Genomic DNA, 21,651 nt, shown 5'->3' with positions numbered 1-21,651 from the left:
CTTCTCACACGACACTCCTCCCTGCCCCCCCAACCCCCGCCACATACATGGGCTAGCCAAGGGCTTAATTCTTTCTGAATGGAAGGACAAAGTACTCATGTTTATTTCTGGAGAAGCTTTTGTCTTATTCACGAAAACATCCATTGGATTTTGTGGAAAGCCTTAATTACACGGTATTTTAAAAGAAATGCAACCTTATTACTTAAAGCTATACTTTCGGAATGCTAGGACCACAGGCCAGGCCCTGACCCCTCGCCCGGGGCTAACTGGCAATCCTCACACTCCCCAGGCAGGACCCACCCCTGAAGGGATGGTCCAAAATCCTTCTTTCACTGTAGATTTCAACACCGCATGCGTTCTTTTTGCTAATTGTAAAAGTAATAGCTCTATAGAAGATGACGTAAATTTTCATCAATAATTTCACCACCCACAGATACTTTTCATTTCTAAGACATTTCTGTTCAATCTTTTTGTCTATGTGTTTGTAGATATGTAAATGAATTATTTACAAAATCGAGCATGTACTCTGCAGTTTTGAACACTGCTCCCCCTTCCGCCACCTAAGAGCACATTGTGTACTTCTCCCTGTTTAATTAAAGTGCCTTCAGATGTTTTTTAATGAATGCATAATACTCCATCCAGTGCGTTCACCACAAATGATTTAGCCAGTGCTCTTTTTCTCCAATATTTTGACTGCAGATTTTTCCTATTATAGAAAACACTGTAATATTCTTGTCCTTTACTCTTAATTATATGAAATGTTTCTTTTGTTTGAAGTGTCATTGCTTCTTTCCCATGTTTAAATGATGGATGTGTTCTAGCAATGTAAATCAAATTATCTTTTAAATGCCTTCACCCCAATTAAAGAACCCTGTCTTGTTTTGTAAAGAGGGCCAGATTTAGGAATGAGAATGTTCACGCATTACTTCCTGTCTTATGTGAACCTAGATTGTATTGTGGGGGTTAAGAATATAAATTAAAAAATTTATCATCTATTCCAAGGGAATCCTGAATTATATACACAGGAAAGAATTAGAGAATATAACACTGTGTCCAACTATACAGTGGGTGAATAAGTACTAAGGGAAGACAGTAAAAGAAGAGAAAATCCTTCCATTTTCTGTTACCGTTAAAGACTTCTGGAGAGAAAGGATTTGAGGTTGGTCTGAAAGATTATCTGGGATTTTAAAAGATAGAAAGGTGCCTTGTATTTAGCCTCACAACTGTGCTTACAATGTGCTTAGGATGTTATACGGATCACCTAGTTTATTCCTGACAACAGCCCTACTTGGTGCCTGGGTGGCTCAATGGGTTAAGCGTCTGCCTTTGTTTGGCTCCTGGGATCAAGTCCAGCAGTGTACTCCCTGCTCAGCAGGGAACCTGCTTCTCCCTCTCCTTCTCTGCCTACTGTTCAGCCTGCCTGGGCCCTCTTTCTCTCTCATGCTCTCGCTCCCAAATAAATAAATATTTAAAAAAATTTTTTAAATGACCCAACTTTTTTTTTTAAAGATTTTTATTTATTTTTATGAGAGAGAGAGCATGCACATGCACCTGTGAGTGGGGGGAGGGGCAGAGGGAGAGAATCTTGAAGCTCCCATCTGTTCAGGACCCATGAGATCGTGACCCCAGCTGAAACCAAGAGGAGGACACTTAACTGACTGAACCAACCAGGTTCTCCCCTACTTGTTTATTGTTAAAAGCAATTGGACGCTTGCAGAAAATATACCATGCAATAAGATTACAGATTTCTACAGTATAATAAGATTGGAAATATTTGCAAATACAATATGATTGAAATAGACACAGGACAATAAATATTTCAAAAGCAGAGGAAATCCGGGGAAAGGGAAAATATGAGCAGAAAGAATGTAAGCTCTATGAAGGAAGGATTCTTTGCCTGTTTCCTTCATAACTGGATTAGTGGCTGCATATATTTGAAGTTAAATAAAAATTTATTGAATGAATGAAAGAGTTGACCAAGATCTTTGCTCTATGGCCCTCACTAGCCACATGAAGCTTTTAATTCTGAGCTTTTTATAGACAAAGCACGTATGTTAACCTGTTCAGAAATAACTTCAACTTATAAATAAATAACAGGTTTTGGAGGCAGTGAGGATGGGGTGTAACCAATTATGTCTGGGAAGAGTGAGGGATCTATTTCAAGGAGGAGGACTACCATGGGTGGCAGTTTGAAGGGGTGGCTGGTGAGTGAGAGTAGCAGAGAAGCATCTTGGCAGGTAGACATAGGGTGAGTGAAGAGGAGTCTCCTACCTTGGGCAAAGGGCGTGGTAGGAAGCTATACGAGAGAGCTTGAGCAGAAAGCAGGTTTATTTAAAAGCAAAATAATCCCAGGGTGCCTGGCTGGCTCAGTCAGTGGTGTATGCAGCGCTTGATCTCAGGGTTGTGAGTTCGAGCCCCATGTTGGGTATAGAGATTACTTCAAAATAAATACAAAAAATAAATTAAGAAATAAAAGCAAAATAATCCCATCATTTCCATTTGGAAGGAAACGGGGTTAGTCCTTCCTTAGGACTAACAAATTGTGTCTCTCCCTCAACACCACCCTGGCCCCCAGTTCACATGTTGAAGCCTTCATCCCCTCCTATGACGGCATTTGGAGATAAGGTCTTTAAGGAGGTAATCAAGATTAAATGGGCTAATAAGGGTGGGATCCTAATCTGATAAGGACTAGTGTCCTTATAAGAAGAGGAAGAGATGCTGGAGAACTCCCCCCTACCCCGCCAACCCACTGAGAGTGAGCAGAGAAAAGAGCCATGTGAGGGTATGGTGAGAAGGCTCGTGTCTACACACCAGGGGTCTTCCCTGATCTTGGAATTCCAGCTTCCAGAGCTGTAAGAAAACAAATTTCTGTTGTTTCAGCCACCCAGTCTTGTATATTGTTATGGCAACGCTCGCAGACTAATTGACTGTCCATAGACAGGTGAACCTGGAAAAGGCAAACACCAACCTGGAAAAGGTGAACACTGCAAAAGTGAATTTTAGGTCCCAGAAGCCTGTGACACCACAGAGTTTTCCATCTTTAGATGAGAATTGAAACATCATCAATCTGCCCCTGATATCTGAGAGCGGTCTCATGCCCACGGTGGTGGTAACAGTGGCTCGCAGCAACCCTCATTCTCAGAAGGATGAAACAACACCAGGCTGTGGGTGGTGGAAAGGATAAGTTCACAGTTTGAACCAGCTGAGTTCAGTCTCTTCAATTTTGGTCTGGCATTTTTCACTGTATTGTTTGCAAGCTATTTATCTAAGTCTCTTGGCCCCCGGTGGCCCCTCCCTGTCCCTCTCCGAGCAGAGATACAACTCATCCACAATTATAAATGAAAATTGCACATCATGGGTAGCTGGTAGGGGACAGCAGCAGTCACAGCATACCCCTTACTTACAGCATTTGGTCCCAAACATAAATGGACCAAGGGAGACTGGGAAGGGGCCACGTGGCTGGAGCCTGGACATGTGTTTATCTTCGGCTGTTCTGGGTTTGGGTTTTGTTTTGTTTCTCAACTAACTTCTTTGGCCCCCAAATCTATTTTTAAGGCAAAGGTGATGCTTCTGTTTTGTCATAAGAACAAATGCTATCTCTGAAGATCATTATTTGTAAGTTGTTCTGCCATGGACAGGGTGTGCACTGATCAACTCAGAGAAGCAAAAGTCAAACCCCCAGAATTATGCTGCATGATGGGCCTGAGTCTGGACTTTCATCCTGGCTTCAGGTCAAGGTCATTTGGGGTTGCCTACAGCTCAGGCCTAACCTCATGCTTCTTTAATGAGACATTAAGAGACCTCAGCTTGGAGCTTCTCCTTCCAACCTTCATTTTTTAAATTTAGGCCTGATGACTTTGGTAATTTTCACCAATTATTTTTATATGATTATAATAAATTATAGGGATTTCATGATGTTTTCCAAGAAGCCATAGGAATAACTGTACTAATTCAATTCCATATTCTAAAATGATGGGCTTTTAGGCAGTCATAAGACTTAGAAAAATTTAACTCTTTTGCTTCCCCCTGATTTTTTTTTTTAATTTAAGATACAGTTGACATACAGCACTGTATAAGTTTAAGGTGTACAGCATAATGATTTGACTTACATATATCATGGAATGATTACTACAATAAGTTTAGTTTAACATCCATCATCTCATATAGATTAAGAAAAAAAATTTTTTTAAATATTTGTTCCTTGAGATGAAAACTCTTAGGATTTAGTCTCTTCGCAACTTTCCTGTACTATACCGACTCTTCTGTTGTATACTCTTTGGAAAGTATTTAGTGATCTTAAAGAAATTATTTAGGTACTAGAAAGATGTCTTCCAATGGCAAACCATTTCTTATCTTGCACTGCTGTTCAACAGACAATAGTTCTTCCCTCCCCTCACCTCAAACATTTTTGTTGTCCCTCTTAAGGAAGCCAGTGTACAGGACATAGTCCTGAGCTTTTTACAGGATTCTCACTATAGAGTCTGTCTTTGGAAAATCTATCAGTCAATGAGATACACAAGCCCAGAAGGTAAATATGACAGAACAGAAATTATTAATAGCCTGTATTTCCAGCCTTTCTCCCATTTTCCCTCCCTCCCCAGGAGGATTTCAGACCAGGCAGTTTCTGCCCCTGGCCTACCTTCTGAGGAGGACCCTGCCTTGACTGAATAGTTCTTTGAGGCCTTTTCAAGGGTTAAGGTCAGGCCAGTTAGTCATCAACAGGTGTTTCTCTTCAAGAGATGTAAATCTAGGGCAAGGCAGCACAACTTGCCTGAGTGGGAAAGATGTCTAGAAAAAGCACCCCCCTCCATGCCTCTGTGGCCTTGCTTTCCACTGAGCTCCTCTGGTATCTTTTTCCAAAGCCATAAACTCACATCAAAACATTTCCTTAAGAACTAGCTGAAAATGAGCCACTTCGGGAGAGTGTAGTGTATGCAAGGAAACAGCTGCTCTCCTTGAGTTCAGTTTCTATCTGGGAAAGGAGACTTGGGGCAGATCTTGAAGAGGGAAGTACAGAAGGTTTGGTTGGTGAAGGAAATGGTTTCAAGATCGAAGGAAGATTTTAGGAACACAGCTATGGCCTCCAAAATTCCTCCATGATTTTGTTTTATTTTATTTTATTTTATTTTATTTTTTAAATGTATTTTTATTTATTTTTTTAAATTAATTAATTTATTTTCAGAAAAACAGTATTCATTATTTTTTCACCACACCCAGTGCTCCATGCAATCCGTGCCCTCTATAATACCCACCACCTGGTACCCTAACCTCCCACCCCCCCGCCACTTCAAACCCCTCAGATTGTTTTACAGAGTCCATAGTCTCTCATGATTCACCTCCCCTTCCAATTTACCCCAACTCCCTTCTCCTCTCTAACACCCCTTGTCCTCCATGATATTTGTTATGCTCCACAAATAAGTGAAACCATATGATAATTGACTCTCTCTGCTTGACTTATTTCACTCAGCATAATCTCCTCCATGATTTTAAAAAAAATGTGGGTAAAGAACATGAACCATATTTCTCAATATATACAAATAGCAAATCATTATGTTGAAACTAATTCAGTGTTATATATCAATTAAATCTCAGCTTAAAAAAAACACAAACTATTTGAACTTCCGTTTTTTTTTGCTGGACTGTATTTCTATGATCTCTGTACCACTCTGAGATGGTTATATAGGATATAGTTTTATATATTTGACATGAATTGCATTAATGAACCATATGGAGGTTAGTTTATATAAATCAATGCAGTATGGTGGATCAGGTCATGGATTTTGGAGTTGGCTGGACTTCTGTCCAAATTCCAGCCCTGCAGCTTACTTGCTGGTCACCTTGAGCTTGTTTCTGAACTTCTTGAGTCCCAGCGCCCTCATCCCTAAGAACAGAGATAGTAGAGCCTACGTCATCACATCGTTTTGGGGGATTAAAAGAGATAACCAATCTGAGGGGTTTGAAGCAGCGGGGGGTGGGAGGTTGGGGTACTGGGTGGTGGGTAATAAAGAGGGCATGGATTCCATGGAGCAATCCGGATTGTGTGGTGCAAAAACAAGGAATACTGTTATGCCGGGGGGGGGGGGGGGAGGGAGAGATAACCCATTTGCAAAGCACCTAGAAGAGTGTCTGGTACATAGGGTATTTGATGTTCATTGAAACTACATGTTTGCAACAGTTTCCAACAATGCCTTGTGAAAATAAGAATTGTTTGAGGAGCTCTTCTGACCTACTGAGTCTCTGTGGGATGCCACCAAGCCTTAGTCTTCAAGTTAGGATCAGAGCAGGAAAGGGCATTGGTGGGTACCGAAGCCCCTGTGGAATGTTCATCAGTAGATGGATATGGATACATGGATATCAGTAGAGGTATCTGGGTTTACCCTTTTTGCTAAAACAGGAACCAGCAAGGTTCAGCCCTTGAGGCTTTGCAGCAAAAAATGCAATCCAACGTAATTAAAGGACATAGGGTACATATGCACGGTATTAAATCAGAAAATATCCTATAACTGGAGGTACTGTATATACATGTTGTGGGATGGGAACGGAGCTAAAAATAAAGGAGAGGGTCCTTTGCTCTTGCCTATGGTACAGTTTTCCTTGGGCTTTTGGAGAGACAAGCCCAAGTGGAAGCAAGCTTGTGCTTGGCTTGTATGTGTGCCTTAAACTAAGAATGATTCAAAGGATGGTGCAGAAGCCACACACACACCAAAGGGTATGCAGAGGAACTGTTTCCCTGGGGTGTCAGCCTCTTCCCCACTACTGTCAGTCAGTACATGGAGACAGATAGTACTGGACTCCTGGGCTGTGACTGGGGGGACTAGGGTCGGGCTATAGGCTGTGCTGACTTCATCTTTGACCCTGAACAAACCACATCTGTTCTTCAAGCTTCCTTGTCCTTATGTGCCCAGTGGGCTGGCTGGACTCTGAGCTTTTGACCCACGATGAGCGTCAGTAGACCAGGATCAGTTTAGTAGACCCATCTGTGATTCTACCATGGCCAGAGCCAGTGAGGGTTATCTACACGCCAACTCATGGGCTTTCTTTGTAGGCTGTGAACCCACATGCTGTCTAGTCCTTGCCCAAGTACTGGCTGCAGCTTTCAAAGGCACCAATCTCAAAAGGAGGAGAGGTTTGCCCTTTGTATCCTTGAAAAACAGAATAACAAATAGAGAACACTTGGAACCTGTGAGTCTTGAAGTCAGTGATTAACTTGGGTTCTTCAGAAATTGTATATGGTGACTTAAGGCAGAAGAGTGGATGACAAGCTGAGGCCATGGCTGTGTGTGATCACAAGTGTAGCATCTTGATGCAAAACGCAGGTCCCTGACTTTTCTTGGGCATTGTCAGGCCAGGGGACCTGCGGGGGTCAGTGTCAGAACCTGGAGCTCTGAGAAGTCCTTAACTTTTGCCATAGGGTAGAGCTCATGCACAAATAGTCCCGGATATCTATTGCTGCAGGACCATCCACTCCACATTTAGTGGCTTAAGACAGGAACCATTTTATTGTTTATGATTCTTGGGCCAGGATTTGGGCAGAATTTGGGCAATTTTCTGCTTCATGTTGCATTGGCTTGGATCCCTCAGAGGGATTCAGTTCATGGCTGGGCTGGTCAAGAGGGTCCAGGAAAGCTTCATACTCTTGTCAGAGACCTGGCAGGGAAGAGCTGGATGGCTGGGTTCAGCTGGGGGACTGGGATGGCTGCGCCTTTTTCTCTCTCTCTCTCTCTGTCATCATTCTAGGGCTGCTCCCTCTCCATCTGGCTTCTTGGTGATCTCTTTAGCAGGGTCACCAGATTTCTTTCCTGATGGCTCCAGACTCCCCAGAGAGAGGAAGCGGAAACTGCTAATCCTCTTAAAGGCTAGGATCAGAATTGCCACAGTCGGTTCTGCCATGTTCCATTGACTGAGCACCTTAGGTTCAAAGGGATGGAGGAATAAACTTTACCTCTCAATAGGAAAGTGGCATGTGTGCACAGCAATAAGATGGATTAAAGGTGGCCATCTCTGGGGAGTAGCTACGATAAGGTCCCTTTGGCAGAATTTGGAAGGATTTGGAGCCCGGGGTCACACTGGAGGTGATGATGCCCAGATGGTTCCAAGAGGGTCACCCTAACTACCCCTCAAGATCAAACCCCCTTCTGGCTCTGGGAGTGAGAGGTAATCAACATGAACCCTCTTTGCTTCTAATATCCAGGAAAACATCCTGACTCAGTGATCTGGATATGTCCAGCCCCAGAATTCATTGCCTGGACCAAGTTTACCCCATTCTCTCTTAGGAGAACAAAATGATTGTTATCGCAAGTGCTAATTCTGATCGACTATTAGTAGCTTCCTGGAGCACAGTGTTGGGAAGAATTTGGGGACCACAACAAGGCTCATCACTAGGACACATTGGTCATATCTGTTTTGGGTATAGAAAATGGAAGAGTGACATCACTTGTGCTGTTATTATAGATTTATTACCTGCGTTGACCATGTCATGCTGTAACCAGAGGGAGGCAGGTATATGGATTAGTCTCTAAACTTGCCCTGTGCTTTCCCACATCCCCCATTTGTAGGGCACATTTCCTTCCCAGTGGTTGTCTGCAACTTGCCTGGGCTTCTAGGTTTGCCCCCTCCTCCAAACTTTGCTGGACCACCCTAGTTTCAGGAGTTTAGAAACTTAGGCTGAGTTTCCACCAGTAGATACTGCCATGCATTATTAGTTGTATTTTGTTCTGCGTATTAATTATTCCTGATGAGGCTATTAGATAATTAAGTTCTTATATGCCTTGGTTTCCTGCCTTCCATTTTCCAGTAAGTTGGTGTTGCTCCTGATGATAGTGACTTAAAGTGAGCATCAGAAGAGGATTTAAATATAGTGAATCTATGTTTCCCTGCAAATAGCCATGGAAGGCAGAAAGGGGTTAATACCCATAGGTTCAGCTCAGTGGGTTTTGCCAGGAGAGTTTGCCTGGCTGGGAAACAAGGATAGGCAGCCAGGGCCGAAGCACAGCTGTTGGTCTGGTGGCCCCAGGTGCTGGCTCTGGCTAAGGATGCTGGAGGCCGGTGCTGCTGCAGAGGTAACTCCTCATGGCATGTCCTGGGTTCCATGTGTGTCTAGGCTCCTAGACACACATAGGACATAGGACAGAGCCTAGGATGACTAGGCTCCTAGTCATTGTTGTTGCCTGCTGTTTGAATTATCAGTCTGAAAGGTTTTAAGTCAATATTCTGGTAGATGGATCAGGGATGTTTAAAGACTCCAGAGAGAGAAACTGTGTGACGAAGGAGGCAAGAGAAACTTTTGGAGGTCTTGCAGGGTTTAAGTATCCCTGTTTTTCAGTCTCATGGGTTCCAAGAAGAGTTTGTCCCTTCTTGCCCCTGGGGGGTTAGTGTTTATCTGGTGCTGATGCTCCTATATCTGGAACTCAAGACAGAGAAAATGGATTTGGCAGAATTCCTTTGTGTATTGTCTGTTTGGGCATATAAAACTCCTAGAGATGGGGCACCTGGTTGGCTCAGTGGGTTAAGCCTCTGCCTTCAGCTCAGGTCATGATCTCAGGGTCCTGGGATCGAGCCCCAAGTCGCGCTCTCTGCTCAGTGGGGAGCCTGCTTCCCCCTCTCTCTGCCTGCCTCTCTGCCTACTTGTGATCTCTCTCTCTCTGTCAAATAATAAATTAAAAAAAAAAAAAACTCCTAGAGAAACGTAAAGAAATAGACATCATAATTTATGTTACTTATATATAGTACATGAAATATCTAAAACTGTAGAGCCTGGGTTGCTCCAGGATGAAGGAAAAGTCCGTATCTAACTTGGAGCCAGCCTCTTAGATGCCTCCTTATTGTCTGTTTCTCTCAGGTCTCTAGCAGAGAGGACTTTAGAGCATGTCTTCAAGATTAGATTGGTTCCTCCTAGAGATAAACACACATAGTCCCTAGGAAAGGTCCTAGCAATGCAGACGTCCATGGTTAAGTCATACTTCTTCCTGGTCCAGTGATGTGGTCTCTTAGCATCCCCACTGTGTCTCCGGTGTATGTGCAGGAACCATAATCAGGATACTTTTTAGGATCATTAACATACAGAGGCAGTTAATATTATTCATAACATATCAAGAACTGGGTGAGATCTTAAAGTATACTCAGAATCATAACAAACAGCAAAGGAAGATGAAATTGTATGTGCAGCCCAGCCATATGGTTGAATGAATTTCATTTTATTGTCCTTTTTTTTTTTAATAAAGATTTTTATTTATTTATTTGACAGAGAGAAATCACAAGTAGGCAGAGAGGCAGGCAGAGAGAGAGAGAGGAGGAAGCAGGCTCCCTGCTGAGCAGAGAGCCCGATGCGGGACTCGATCCCAGGACCCTGAGATCATGACCTGAGCCGAAGGCAGCGGCTTAACCCACTGAGCCACCCAGGCGCCCCATTTTATTGTCCTTTTTGATAATTGATCACCTAAATGTTGTAAAGAATCTGTTTTGCCTATCACTGAGAACAACAGCAATAATAGCTATGCTTTGTTGAATGTTCATTTGATACCAGATGTTACACCATGTGCTTTATGTACCCATGATCTCATGTCATTTTGCATGATTAATGGGAGCTTCTGATGCCACCATTGAGAAATAAACCTCATACAAAGGATGCTTCCTTTATCCCCTTGAGTTGTTGGTTTGCATGGCTTTAATAAAGTCATTTCTGCAAAGAAGGGTTCTGTGCTGTAATGCGGCAGGTGTTAACTGGATGGTTCCGTGTTCTCCTGACTTGTGTAAGGCTCTGCAGGGTGTATGGTGAGGGCCATTCTTCTGCTTTTTCCTTGCTCTTTATTCTGGCTCCAAACCCATGAATTCACATTAATTGGGGGACTGCCTGGTTACAGATGTGTCCCTTCTTGTCCCCAAACTAGCTTTTTCTATCACTTCCATTCAGTCTTAACCTAATGATAGAACTAACACCTCTTGTCTGTCTTTTGAAGATGTACTTTGTACTGCTTCAAAGGAACCAGTTGTTAATTTACAGTTACCGAATGTTTCTCTACATCTAATCGTCTGTTTTAAAATGTACCCAGGATTTGTTTGCATCACGTGCGGTAGGACACACAGACACAGAAATGCCGGCCGTGGTGGGAGTTTCTACAGAGATCCCTAGAAGCAGGAAGCACGTATGCCGCACAGGGCCACCTGGGAAAGCACCAGAGTTAGCCAGGAAGCAGAAGGAGAGTGAAGGGGAAGTGGAGGTAAGAGCCTTTGTTGTGGTTTTACCAGGAAGGAATGGGTGAGGCGGGAAGATAGGCTTTGGACTGGCCAGTTTGAATAATTTCCGTGGGCCCCAAGGTGTGGGGACTGCCCCAGGTTGTCTGGCCCAACTAGAGTGATTAGGATCTGGGGTGATTTAGGGCAGCAGTAGACATGTGAGGGCTCGGGAAAGGGGGTAGTTGGCAATATGGGCTCTGGACTGGTTGGTTTGCCTAGGAGAGCTTACTCTCAGGCCACTAGTCTGCTGTCGCTAAGAATCTGCCAGCACTGGGGGGCCTGAGTGGCTCAATGGGTTAAAGCCTCTGCCTTCAGCTCAGGTCATCATCTCAGGGTCCTGGGATCGAGCCCCATATTTGGCTCTCTGCTCAGTGGGGAGCCTGCTTCCTCCTCTCTCTCTGCCTGCCTCCCTACCTGCTTGTGATCTCTAATAAATAAATAAAATCTTAAAAAAAAAAAAAAGAATCTGCCAGCACTGGGAGTCATCAAGGACCCAGATGCCAGGGCATCAAGAATATAGAAAAAAATGAAAATACAATCACCATCTTTGGAAACATTTATTCAAGAGACAATAAATGTGGGTGTCTGGTACATGCAATTCTAGAGCCGCTGTAGTACATGCAATTCTAGCCCCTGGGTCCTGTGCACACAGTGGGCCCTCGGGTAGTGTTTGGTAGGTGAGTGTGAATGAATGCTCCCAACTTGTGCCTGCAGCGTGTTGGAGGGCCTCCAGTGCTGCTCTGCCCTCAGGGAGTGTACAATCTGGTTGGAGACAGAAACACAAGTACAACATGATAATTGACATACTAAAAGCTCTAATTATCTTCAGACCTACTCCTCTGGGAGTCCCTGCGGCCAGAGAATGACCTCTCGATCTCTCCAGCCATTTAAGCCAGAACTCCAGTGATCCTAGAGTGATCCTGTTCTCCACCCCACCCCCACGAACCCCCGCAGCAGTCAGGTTCTGTTCATTCTACCTTCTACATCCATCACCAAGTTCAGCCCTGCCTCTCCATCTTACTGGCTGCAGAGAGAGATGCCACGTGGCCACACGAAGGGAAACCACTGCCATTGAACTTTCTCACACGCCATCCCAGATGCCTCCTAGAGTCGGAGTGGGTGGGACACCCCCACTCCCGTCTGTCCCCAGCACTAATTCGGAGCAGCTGCGCACCCGCCGCTGCTGGGCGTCTGGGAGGGGAGCCGGGGGGGAGGGGCGCCTGGCGGGGTGAGGCGGGAGCCCTCCACCCACAGGGGCTTAACCACCCAGAGAGGCTCTCATCCCTGTAAACCGCTGTCTCTGGCAGGCGCCCAGGGCCAGCCCAGGGCCAGAGACAATTTTGAGGTCCCTGAGCCCCTCCTATCTCCTCTTGGTGTGTCCCCTTCTGGAGGGGCCTGGTGCCCGGGATGGTGCTGCCAGCCCCCATGCCTCTGACATGTAACTCAGTCAGGTGGCTGGAATTTAAGGGTCACTCCTCCTGTTGTGTTTGTGCCATGAAAGAGCCGGGGAAGGAGCACAATGCAGGGCCGAAAGGGATGAGTTTCTGATGAGAGTAGCGAGTGGAGAGTCTGTGGGCTCGTGGAGGACATCCGTGCGTGCCGCAGATGGTGGTTATGATAGGCTCCCCTCCTTTCCAGCCAGCGGTAGGGGAACACACTGAGGGGGGCGGAGGGTTGACAGCCAGACGCTCTAGGCCACGTTCCACTGCACGGGTCTGCAAGCTCCGATCGCGGTTAGGAGGCCCAAAAGGAAGATGTATTCATTTGTTAGGGCCGTCATAACAGAATTCCAGACTGGGAGGCCCAAAACAACAGATATTTATTCTGTCACAGTGCTGGAAGCAGATAGTCCAAGGTCAAGATGTCGGCAGGTTTGGTTTCTCCTGAGGCCTCCCTTTGATCTGCAGGTAGCTGCCTCCTGTGTCCTCATGTCATGTCTTCCCTGTTGGTGCATGTCCCTGGTGTCGCTCTGTGTGTCTAAATTTCCTCTTCTCGGGACATCAGGCATACTGGATTGTGGCCCACTCTAATGGCCTCATTTTAACTAAAGCATCTCTTTAAGCGCCCTGATTCCGCAGTCACATTCTGAGGTGCGGGAGGTGAGGGCTTCAGCATGTGAATTTCAGGAGGTCACAGGTCAGCCCAGGAGAGAAGGGTAGCATGGCAGCAACTCAGAATGGCAATTCTCAAAAAAGGTCAGGCAGCCAAGAAGGCTGTCCGTTCTGTGCCATGTTGAATCAGTGGGTTCCGTTATACGAACCAAGAACAACTTCACCAGCAGAAAACGGGATTTGTATTAAGTGTGCGACCAACAGTCCCAGTGAGCAAAATGACCACGGGGAAAGGGGAAATTGTTGAACTAAGCAGACTAGCACTTTCGAGTTTCTGCTGCAGTCGTGGCTTACTTGCTCAATTACGGTTTCAGCCACCGCACCTGCTGACAAACCAGGAGCAGGTACCAGAGTTTTTTGAACTTTCTGAGTGAAAACCTGAAACTGACAAAATCCCACGTACTGAACACATTTTCTATATGTGTTTGGAGAAACTCCCTATTATTCAGTGTTCGCAGTGGGAACCTCATCAATCTTCCAGAGGAACATAGTTTCTTCTTGTGTATCTTCTCCAGTTAGTCGGAAGACTTATGGAACAAATAACATGTTCATGATCACCAAAAGGAAGGGGATTTAAAAAGGCTAATTATTTGCAGTCTGGCTTCTGCATCCAACTTTTCCTTTATTCCATAAGATGGATTGAACACCTTCAATAAAGATTAAATCAGTATTCTAGTAGGCAGAAAGGGAATGCAATTAATAGAGAGAGATTAATTATGTGTGTAGTGATAGAGAAGTGAATGGGGTTCCATCCTTGCCTTGAGAGCCTCATGATACTGATTAAGACTTTAGGCTGGGGCACCTGGGTGGCTCAGTGGGTTAAGCCTTTGCCTTAGGCTCAGGTCATGATCTCAGGGTCCTGGGATGGAGCCCCGCATCAGGCTCTCTGCTCAGCCGGGAGCCTGCTTCACCCCCTCTCCTCTGCCTACCTCTCTGCCTACTTGTGATCTCTCTGTGTCAAATAAATAAATAAAATATTTTTTAAAAAAGACTTTAGGCTGTAAACAATAATGCATTCTGGCTGGGTTAAAGCAGAGAAGCAATTTATGAAAGAAGCTTTAGCAGAGGAAGAACTGGCTTGGAAGCAAGGCAGCCATTCTGAGCAATGCACTGCTCCAGTGGTGACCTTTCTACTCCTACTGGCGCATGGGCACCAAGCCTTGACATTGGGCAAATGGCTAAAGTTTCCCAGCTGCTTTTGTCTTTGAGAATTGGGTGTCTGCAGCTGCCTTTGCTAGAAGAGCTTCCACAAGGCAACCCCTGCTTCATGCTTTACGTCTGATTGGCAAGGGAAGCTTAGAAAGCAGGTTTCTGCCTTCCACCTTAAAGATGTGTGGAATCAAGAGACAGGAAATTCTGCAAACACAGGAAAGGTGTCAAAAAGCATTGGGAAGACAAAAAGTGTGGCAGATGTCTACCCTAAGCTTCTAGTCTAATGGAGGAAACAGCTGTATATTCAAAAAAGGGTGGGAAAGTGTTATAATTAAGACAGGTTTACGGCCATGATGAAGACCAGAAAAGGAGTTGTTAACAGCATGGAGTGATCAGAGAAGGCTTCCTGGAGGAGGTGAGCTCGCCTTGATAGATGAAGTAAGAGGCGGGGAGCTTGGAGCCAAATGAAGACAGGAACCCTCACTGTCTGACTTTAAACATGTCTCCACAGTGAGCGTGCCAGATTTTAAAAATGGAAACCTGCTGAAACAAAAAGAAAAGGCAGATTGGAATCGGAATGCGTTAGTGGAGGACTCACGTGAGAGTGGGCTGGGAAGTGCTCAGGGCATCCGGCATGGGGCTGTCTGCATAATCAGCTTGGCTTGTGTCCTTGTCCCTCCCACTCCACTCCCTTCAGATGTCCTAATAGGTTATGGCTTCCAGGAGGAAACATGCTGTGCATTTTCAGAGGGTTTGGTTTTGTTGTTTTTTTTTTTAAATACACATCCTGACTGTAAAGGAGGAGCTCTTTTCTCTTTCTTAAAAAATAACAGGTTTTTAAAAGTAGTAAGAAAAGTATAGAGTGGAAAGTGTAAGTCCTTTCATTTATATATTTATATAGTATCTATTAAAAAATCAGATGCACTATTTTCCCCCACTTTCTGTATCTTCGATTTCTTTCTTTTTCTTCTTCTTTTTTTTTTTTTTTTTTTTTTTTTTAGTTTATTTGACAGACAGACATCACAAGCAGGCAGAGAGGTAGGCAGAGAGAGAGGAGGAAGAAGGCTCCCCGCTGAGCAGAGAGCCCGATGCGGGGCTCCATCCCAGGACACTGGGATCATGACCTGAGCCGAAGGCAGAGGCTTAACTCACTGAGCCACCCAGGCGCCCCCCGTATCTTCGATTTCTTAACAAGTGAGTCTTTGTTGTATTTGGTCAATAAATATTTATTAATGATGAGGAGGCGGAGAACATGGGTTGTTTTAAGGCTGAGGTTGGTTTCGAAAGTTGAAATGCGGGCCGCCACTCCTCCCTACATCGACTTGCCCTGCATTTCCCCATCTTGGTAAATGGCATCCTGTTGTAATTGCCTTTGTGTGGGAACTTGGCCACCAGCCTTCATTCCTCCCTCCACGGCCCCACAGCCTTCCATCAGCAGGTCCTGCCGGCTCGCCCTCCCCAATCCCCTTTGCCCTGCCACCCTCGCCACACATGGAATCGTCATCTTACACCTGGCCCAGGGCTTTCTAAGTGGTGCCCTGCTTCTGCTTCCTGGTTTTCTCTAGTCCGTTTTTCACAGGATAGCCAAATGATATTTCAAAACAGAGGTGTCTCTCCGTCATATAAAAGTTTCCGGGGCTGGGGCGCCTGGGTGGCTCAGTGGATTGAGCCGCTGCCTTCGGCTCAGGTCATGATCTCGGGGTCCTGGGATCGAGCCCCACATCGGGCTCTTTGCTCAGCGGGAGCCTGCTTCTCTCTCTCTCTCTCTGCCTGCCTCTCCGCCTACTTGTGATCTTTCTCTCTGTCAAATAAATAAATAAAAATCTAAAAAAAAAAAAAAAAAAAAGTTTCCGGGGCTTCCCCATGGCTCTCAGATAAAATTCAAGGTCTTGCAGGTTACGGCTACTGACCCCACTGCACACCCTTCTCCCTCTCGCCATCAGCGGGGACAGTGGTCATTCCTCAAGCCTGTCCCGAGTTTCCCCACACAGGACCCAGGGCCCCCCATCGTCTCCATGCTAGGGAGCTCGTTTCTTTTTATCTTTTAGGTCTCGGCTTAAACGGCACTTCCTCCAAGTGCATTCCCCTGATTTTTTGTCTAAATAATGCTCCTTCCAACCTGGTATTTTCTTACTGCAGCTTCCTGTTTATTTCTCTCTGGCACTTAACACAGTCATCTATATTTTTCTGGTTTACTTATCGTCTATCACTCTTCCTAGAATCTAAGTTATGAGGAGGTGGGGATCTTATCTGCTCTGCTGGCTCTGTGTCCACAGCCTCTGGCCCAGAGCATTCAGTAAATGCTTCATGAAGAAAAGAAACAATCTAGGACCTTCCAGCCCTCTGCCAAACTTCTTCCCATTCTGCTTTTGAGGGGGGCTCGCTCTGTTCCTACCATCGGCCTCAAACTTATCCCAGGGTGTCCCCCATCCCCGCCCACCCCCTCCACACACACACACACACATACACACACACACACACCTGCGGCAGACTCTGGGGGATGCCCAGGCTTTGTGCTCCTCCCATCCTGTGCTCTGCTATGGCAGCCAAATACAGGTGCCCCACATTTCATCCTATGTCTTAGTGAGACCAGCCCACCCCCCAGGTCTCTGCTGCCTGCGGTGTGAGTAGTAGATGATCAAACACGCTCCCATGGCCTCCCCTGCAGGTGTGTGAGAAAAGTGGGAAGAGCTTTGAAAATATGGAGGCCATTGAGGTTTGGAGACCTGCTGCTGCCCTCCCTATAGAACTGGGAAACTCACTGTACCCTGAGCTTCCCTTTCCTGGTCTCTAGGATGTGAGCCCTGGTCCCGTTCTAGGCTTCTTACAGAGCCACTGAGTGACATTTGTGCGTGCCTGTTGTCGGCTGTAAGCATGTTGTAGCAGGAGCTTGTCCAGCACGAGTGGGCTGTCGTTGAGAATGAGGAGTGTAGACTTGAAGAAGAGAGAGCCAGATCAAAGCGGTTGACCGGACAGTTGCTATACCCTTCAGTGCCCCTTTAAATCACAGCATACAGGGCAGGTGTGGTCTTGGTCCTCTACACTCAGCTATGTTTCAGACCACTGGTTTGGCCAACAAAAATACCCACCATTAGAATAGCAAAGAACAAAAATAACGCTTCCTAGCAAACAGACATTGGCTGATCGTCAATAGACTTGGGCTGTATTTCTTCATCTGGGTGAAGAGTAAAGTTAGTCAGAATTCTTCTTTCTTCCAGTATGGTTTCTCACAGTGACTATGCAAGCCTGCACTCAATGAAGCTGGGCTCTTACTATAAGATCAACGAGAAATGGTCTCTCTGGGCATCTGCTCTAGTCACAGGGAAATCTGAGATTCCTCTCTGCCCTTAAGACAGGGTTTCTCGGGGCACCTGGGTGGCTCAGTGGATTAAGCCGCTGCCTTCGGCTCAGGTCATGATCTCAGGGTCCTGGGATCAAGTCGCGCATCGGGCTCTCTGCTCAGCAGGGAGCCTGCTTCCTCCTCTCTCTCTCTGCCTGCCTCTCTGCCTACTTGTGATCTCTCTCTCTGTCAAATAAATAAATAAAATCTTTAAAAAAAAAAAAAAAAAGACAGGGTTTCTCAACCTCAGCACTACATTTTGTGGGGGATAATTCTCTGCGTCCCCAGGAGGGGACTGTCCTGGGTGTTGCAGGATACTTCGCAGCGTCCTCTGGCCTCTACCCACTAGATGCCAACAGCACAACACCCCCACCCCCACCGCACACACTCCTGGCAGCCAAATATGTCTCCAGACATTGCCAAACATCCCCTGGGGACAAAATCCCTCCCCTCTTTGAGAACCACTGCCCTGAGGGAAGTAATTGTCCCGTAAATGTGATGATCTTAAAGAATTCTAAAGACAAGTGTACTTAAAGCTGAATATAATACACGAATATACTTCATGCAAGTCACCTGACTGGGTGTTGAAAGGCACTTGATTTTGGACATGGCAAGTGCTAATCATGGTGGGGCGAGGGCAGCACTTGGCCACACCTGATACGATGCTTCTTCGTAGCTTTTATCTAGCCTAGGAATATTTGGGGATTTACATGCTGCTTGGTTGCAAAGATTAGTTTGCTTTAACAAATGCAATGTCCATAGAATTAAACTTCATTTATAAAATGACTCATATTTGGGTTGTTGGGAGGATCGAACTAGTTCACGTAGTATACTCAGTCTCTGATTTGTAGCTATCTTCATGAATTATTATTAATTTCTCTATATTACAGCTATTGTAGAATGTACATCTGCCATGTTCTACATGTTCTGTTAACTTTATCTGTATCGCATGTGATGCTCAGAATGACCATACACAATAGAGGGCATGATGCCCATTTTACAGATGTAAGAAGCTAGGTTTGGAAAGATCTAGCATCTTGTCAGGGTCACACAGCCTGTACAGGTTGGAGATGGTCTTTGAACTCACATTTTGTACTTTCAAGGGCTGCATTTCCACTGTACTGGAAGGAATGAGAGCTTAGGAGTTCAAGGTCTGTCCCCAACTTTTTTGTTCCATCTGCCAACTTAGGAACAGTCCCTTTACCTAAGGGTTGGTTTCAATATACGTGGCTTCTCCACCTGAACAGATTACACCTTCCAAGATGACGAAGAGTGTATCTTGTAACTCTTTCTATCTCAAGCATCACACACAGACTTGATACTTAATAAATATTTGCTGTTTGATTTTTCTTAATGCCTGTCTGCTTCTAGCAAGACTTCGTGGAAGAGAAGGAAAAAGTCTTTGTGTTTCCCAAAGAATGGAAATTTGTATGGAAGTTAGCTCCAAGGATGAATTACTTCTTCTTACTCTCTAATTTTGGATGCCATGAGAAGTAGCTGTTTTGACAAGAGGAATAGAATGGTATTGCCACTTTTCACATACATCGATCACTCTTTCTGTAAGACCTGACTGCATTACTTGGGAGGGATGGGTGCATGTGATTCTGACTCAGAGTTCATCTCTGTTCAGCTGGGCCACAGGAGAGGGTCAGCTCTCTGTGTTGTCGTAAGGAGGACCATTTAGCCAAGGAAGGAATAACTACTCTAGAAAGCCAACCTACCAAAAGGGGTCTGTGGGTCTGTGTGTCTGTGTGACAAAGGGAATTGGGGTTTGAGATGGGGGAGGAATCTCTACCTGGTAAATGGCTAACGGGTCTTCCTACTTGACAGATCTCAGGAATTCGTATTTTCAGGCATATTCTAGAGTAAGTCTCAAAGTAGGAAAGCCACCATCTTTGTCATGGGATGAACCATGAAATTATTTACATTTTGTGTTGTTTTGTAAGCTGAGAATGTCTTAGATATCTGGGTTACATTGATGTGTTTTCATTCCCAAATGATAAAAGTGCTTTTAAGGTGGATATTTGGGTGAAGAGTCTCACAGCCAGGCTAACAGCTGGATCTGGCTAAATGAAATCATTGATTTTTGAGGCCTTCAAATACTGTTGGGTCTTCTGGAGGTTGCACATATCGTAATAGGTCTAGAGCGAATGCCTTTGCTTTATTTCTAGGTTAGGGGAAAACACTATTCCAGCCTTTGTTTGAGCTCCTGGAATGTTTTTAAGCTTAAAATTCGTGGCCTTCTGGCTTGCAAGTGGTTGATTTCCATCCTAAGAGCCTTTTTCATAGTGGCTGGAGTTTTAATTGATTTTGTTCTAGTTTATTTTAAATTCCCAAATCCAGGTAGTGAGTGTGGGTTGGGCATGCCTGGTTGAGAGGCCCAGAGTGAGGAGGCTGTCATATTTTCCTGGTGGCCTGGCTGTGCATGGCGGCCTAGAACTTGCTTACTCAGCCTTGCTTTCATTTATTTGTTTTTATTATGGTAAAATACATGTAACATGAATTAAGTTCAGTGATGTTCCATACATTCATAATGTATCACCTTTATCCAGTTCCAAAGTATTTTTATCCCTGCTCTGAAGGAGCTTTCATGCCCATTAAATGGTCACTCCCCATTTATTCCTCTCCCTAAACGTGTGTCAATGACCATTCTATGCGCTGCCTGTGGATTCATCTGTTCTGGATATTTCAGGTAAGTGGAGTCATTCAGTCTATGGCCTTTGGTATAGACAAATATGGCTTCTTTCACTTAGCATCATGTTTCTGAGGTTCATCTTTGCTGCAGCATGTATCAGAGCCTCATTCCTTTTTTATGGATGAATAATATTCCATTGTGTGGATGTCCCACATTTGGTTTTCCATTCAGCTGTTTCTACCTTTGGGCTGTGGTGAATAGCAGTGGTATGAATATTCATGTACAGGTATTTGTTTGAATACCTGTTTTCAGTTCTTTAGGGTGTATATATATGAATGAAATTACTCAGTAGTATGGTAATTCTGTGCTTAACATCAGCTTTGGTTTTGATGGTTTAACTCCTAATTTGCTGTTGAGACCATTAGAGGTGAGTTGTTAGACTCATGGATTCTGATAGTTCAAAAGAGCCTTAATGATCATTTGATCTCTCTTCTTACCCATCCCAAGAAGTCTAACTAACAAGGAACATTGTAGAAGCCCCTCTACCCCCTCCATGCATAACTCTAGAGCAGAGGGGCACTAGCTCCCAAGAATGACCAGTCCATTTTTGGCCAGTGCCATCCATTGGCTTGTCCTAGTTCTGCCCTATAGAGAAAGTGTTTGTTTGTTGTTTGCTTTTAACCTGGAATCCAAGATTCTTGGGCTTTACCCACAGATAAACCTTGGTGTGGAGAGATGGGAGAACAGTTCAGCCACTGTTACTCTTCCGGGGGTTCCTGAGCCACCATTCTGGAGTGAGTGACCCAATAATGCCATCTCTCTCTTCTACCCATGAGCCTTCAAAAGCTTGTTGGCAGACCATCGTTTGATTGACAGCTTCCCTCTGCTCACCTCTGATATCCAGATGCAAAGATCAGCAAGGGGTTGCTTTCCCAAATACCACCTGTAAGAGGACAGAGCCCAGGGTGGAAAGCTGTACAGAAGGAGCTGAGAGGTTGAAGAGCATGGCAAGTCCTTGGCATGGGTCCCTTGCCTGTGACCTTGGTCACTTGCAGTTTACTGCTGATGCATAAAGCATGTGCTATCTAACAGATTATTTTGTTTGGAGAGAAGGCCATTTCTGAAAAAGCTGAGAAAGTCCTTGAAAGTTACACAGTTAAAGATGTTCATAGGGTGAGGAA

At 45.0% G+C, this 21,651-nt stretch overlaps 1 protein-coding gene and 1 long non-coding RNA gene across 5 annotated transcripts in view; one reads left to right on the top strand and one right to left on the bottom strand.

The window, feature by feature from the left end:
- Positions 1-21,651, top strand: part of PDZD2 (PDZ domain containing 2) — a 350,615-nt gene that overhangs the window by 47,032 nt on the left and 281,932 nt on the right. The window lies entirely within an intron of this gene.
- LOC309860987 lies at positions 11,775-15,159 on the bottom strand. Its single transcript, XR_014309712.1, has 2 exons — positions 15,094-15,159; positions 11,775-11,994 (listed from the first exon to the last, which is right to left on the bottom strand). It is a non-coding gene; the product is annotated as an uncharacterized lncRNA (long non-coding RNA).

Source organism: Mustela nivalis (genome assembly GCF_964662115.1).
Source record: "Mustela nivalis genome assembly, chromosome: 3".
NCBI lineage: Eukaryota > Metazoa > Chordata > Mammalia > Carnivora > Mustelidae > Mustela > Mustela nivalis.
Note: the sequence above shows the minus strand (reverse complement) of the source record. Positions and strands in the feature narration are given on the sequence as shown.